This window comes from Chelonoidis abingdonii, chromosome 2 (assembly GCF_003597395.2).
Source record: "Chelonoidis abingdonii isolate Lonesome George chromosome 2, CheloAbing_2.0, whole genome shotgun sequence".
Classification (NCBI taxonomy): Eukaryota; Metazoa; Chordata; order Testudines; family Testudinidae; genus Chelonoidis; species Chelonoidis abingdonii.
This window is the reverse complement of record NC_133770.1, coordinates 35,602,868-35,607,178: the sequence shown is the minus strand read 5'-3', so window position 1 is coordinate 35,607,178 and position 4,311 is coordinate 35,602,868.

Sequence of the window (4,311 nt, the reverse complement as noted above, 5' to 3'; positions counted from 1 at the left end):
GGCATAGGAGCATCCGCTGAAATGCTACCACATTTCGGCAGCAATGCCTCTCGATGACATCGCTTGTCGGTGGCAAGTGACGTCATTGAGAGGCGTTGCTGCCAAAACGCCGCAGAAATTCAGCAGCATTTCGGCGGATGCTCCACTACTGGCTAAGACGTGGGCGCATTTAGGGCATTGGGGACCCCTGTGCTGGGAAGTATGGCTGGACTCCATGCCTCTTGGCAGCAGTGGGAAGTGAATCACACTCCCTGCTGCGTGGAGTGCCTCTGGATCACACATTCCTTGCATGGTCTCTGAGCCCTGGGGCTGCTCCTGGGGACCCCTGAGCCCTGACTGCAGCCGGGAGAGGTGAATCTTGAGCAGTAACATTCCTGCTGCTCCTCAGAGACTCTCCCAGTGCAGAGACCTCAGCCCAGCTAGGGTATCCCTTGCCTGGACTCAGACCCTGCTCCCAGGGAGGGCACCATTTGGAGGGAAGGTAAGAGACCTTTCCCTCCTCCCACCAGGGGAGCAGTGCCTTCCCATTTCACCTTGACTGTAGGGGGAGGGTTTGGCCCCAGGTTGCTCCCAGCTGGGCTGGCTGTGATTCCCTGCCAGGGGCGGCTCTAGGCACTTTTCCACCTCAAGCACGGCAGGCAGGCTGCCTTCGGCAGCTTGCCTGCGGAGGGTCCGCTGGTCCCATGGGACCAGCGGACCCTCTGCAGGCACGCCTGTGGGAGGTCCACCAAAGCCGCGAGACCAGTGGACTCTCTGCAGGCATGCCTCCGAAGGCTGCCTGCCTGCCGCCCTCGCGGTGACCGGCAGAGCGCCCCCTGCGGCATGCCGCCCCAAGCACGCACTTGGCGTGCTGGGGACTGGAGCCGCCCCTGTTCCCTGCCCTGTGCCCAGGAAAGCTGCTGTCAGCTCCCATTCTTTGCAGGGTGTGTGAAGCCAGCCTGCACTGTGCTGAGGACTGGGATAGTGACATGTTGGGAGACAGAGAAGGGAGAGCGTGCTGCTGCATGGGAGTGCTGTGCTCCTTGCTCCTTCTGCGCACACATGGGTTTGCTTGCATGCCCCTTGCCGTGTCAGCTATACCTACAGACATGCATTGCACTCCTCTGCAAACAGTCAGTGTGTTCTTGTACATGCCTGCCTGTCTTCCTGTCATCTGAGTGTTACTCATTACTTGCTATGAGATCAGTGCACTAATGGCTTGGACAGCGAAGTGCAGCATTTGTGCACAGTTACTCTTCATGTGCCATTTAAAACAAGAAATCAATAATATTCCTTTCTAACATAGTTTTACCACCCCCATACTCCCCTCATGTCTATTAGGAGAGTGGCTATATTGGGTTAGGTGAAGGAGGAGACTCTAACTGAAGAGATTACTCCTAGGGATCAGTTTTGCTGATGAGCCTTTAATTTCCTCCACCAACCCCCCTCGCTCTGAATCTAAACGAAAAGTTGCTGCTGCTTTTGAAAGTGGTATTCTTGAGCCTTCTCCATTTATGGGGCTTAGATTACACTCTGTGTGCTCTGAAACAGGGCAGCCCTATGTACCTCTTTGGAGGGACAAGCCGCATATCAGCTATTCGGGGGGTGGGGGGAAGCGGTGCACAAAAGAGGATTGAATAGGGTGACCAGACAGCAAGTGTGAAAAATTGAGACAGGAGGTGGGGGGGTAATAGGATCCTATATTAAAAAAAAGACCGCAAAATCGGGAGTTCTGGTCACCCTAGGAGTAAATGGGAAACAGGGATGTGTGAAGGGGCTGGAGGCAGGTGGAGAGAGATCTGGGGTGTGAAAGTAGAATAAATTATATTGTAAAAATAAGAATGGATTAAAGAAATGTATGTACCTTTTAAGCAGAAATAAGAAATGTTTAAATACAGGTGCCAGGGAAAGAAACATTAGGCATAAACAAGGGTGCTAATGGCGAAACATTAACAGAAGATCGGTAATAGTTAGTAAAGAAATAAGATATGCATGCCTAGCCCAGGTAAATTTATCAGATTCTGCTTCCTTTGTTAAGTTCTCACTCTTTTATCTGTATAAATAAGATAGTTTGTGTCTTGCATGGTACTCATATTATCTGGGTGGTGTTAGCAGAGCGCTGTGCTAATAAAACAGAGTGGTCTGACAAACTGTGAGTCCTGAGTCTAACTTTGACAGGGGGCAGGGGCAATGGGTGTGCTGCATGGAGGATGGGGCAATACAGGGGAATCAGGGGGTAAAGGGAGAATTGTGGAGCTCTGGTGGGAGGAGGGATGGGGGCGCAAGGTGGGGCCTGAGGCAGAGTGGGAGTGGAGTGTGAGCGGGACCATGAGTGGAAGAGGCGGGAGTGAGAGCTAGCCTCTCCAGGGGGAAGTGTCACCTGCCGTCCATACCCACACCTTGAATACTATATGCAGTTTTGGTCGTCCTATCTCAAAAAAGATATATTAGAAATAGAAAAGGTACAAAGCAGGGCAACAAAAATGATTAAACATACAGAACAGCTGCCATTTGAGGAGAGATTAAACAGACTGGTACTGTTCAGCTTGGAAAAGAGATTACTAAGAGTGGATATGACAGAGCTCTGAAAAATCATGAATGGTGTGGAGAAAGTGAATAAGGAAGTGTTTACCACTTCACATAACAAGAGCCCTGGGTCACCTAGCAAAATTAATAGACAGTAGGTTTGAAAAAAAACAAAACTACTTCACACCATGCATAGTCAACCTATAGAAATTGTTGCCAGGGGATTTTGTGAAGGCAAAGGGTATAACTGGGATTAAAAAAAAAAGAATTAGATAAATCCATGGAGGATAGGTGTGTCAGTGGCTATTAGCCAAGAGGATCAGGGATACAACTCCATACTTTGTGTGTCCCTAAGCCTCTGATTGCCAGATACTGGGACTGGATGACAGGGAATGGGTCACTTTATAATTGCCCTGTTCTGTTCATTCTCTTTGAAGCATCTTGTATTGGCCACTGTCAGAAGACAGGATACTGGCTGGAGGGACCATTGATCTGACCCAGTCTGGCCATTCCTATCTTACGTTGTTAAGCAGAATTGTACTATGGGGTATGTTAAAGCCTGAAGACTCAAAGAGCACATGCTCCATGATATGTAGACATCCCCTGTGTCTCTGGATAAGGATAAGAGCTCCATGGCACAGTTGCAGCCATCCTGGGTCAGCTGACTTGGTGTCTGGGGCTAAAAATTGCTGTGTAGACATTTGGGCCAGCCACAGGTTTTTTTAACCCCATGTATACATAGTCACAGAAGCTTGAACTCCTGGATAAAAGCACCACCCAGACTACCTAGAAATAAGATGTATATTTTTGAGAGAGAGTAACTAACCAAACAATTCACCAAGAGTCATGGTAGATTCTCCATCAATGACAACTTTTAAATCAAGATTTATGCATTATGTTGGGAAGTTCTGTCTCTTGTGTTAAACAGGAGGTCAGACTAGATGATCACAATGCTTCCCTTCTGGCCTTGGAAATTATGCATCTCTGAAAACCCTACTTAATACTTTATGTTCCAAATGCTTTAACTAGTTTTCCTTCTGTCTGTATGTTTAATACAAATTGGAAAAGATGTTTAATAATGTGTTTGACATGGTACTAAGCAGGCTGAGGTCTCTATACTTGGAACTCCAAACCTTGTTTAATGTTGTACAGTGACAAGGTCATGCTAATACTTTGACTTTCTGGGCCCATTTATTCCATTGAAATTAATACAACCTTGGTACCTTACACACATTTGGAAACTGTCAAAATACAGTTCAGACATGGACAATATCATTATATGGTAGAGAAGTTAAATATAGTGCCTGAAAAATGCTAACTTTTTGTCATTTTCAGTTTCCTCTCTAATGTGTCAAATTGAATGATTTAGATTAGTTCAGAAACAAGCTTTTATGTTTCAATTTTGTACCACTGAAGTCAGTGAGAGGATCAGGCCTGTAGTCATTATTGCTGTAGCCTGGTTTACATTTCCTAGTTACTGGTTATTCATTAATCATTAAATCATAGCTTTTAGTGTTCTTGTGAACATATGCAGATAGAACTATGACGCAAATTTAGTCAGAAATAATTATGACCATAGCATGGTGATAGCACTCAAGGCCAGCCCTAGGTTTTTTGCCGCCCCAAGCAAAAAAAATGTTGGCTGCCCCCGACCCCAGCCCTGGGCTCCCCCCGTACCCGCTTGCTGCCTCAGGCCTGGGCTCTCACCCACACCCCCTGCCACTCCAGCTCTGGGTTCCCCCTTTCCCCTCCACCAGTGCCCTCCCCCCACCCTGCTGCCACCCCAGCCCTCCTAAATTATTAATC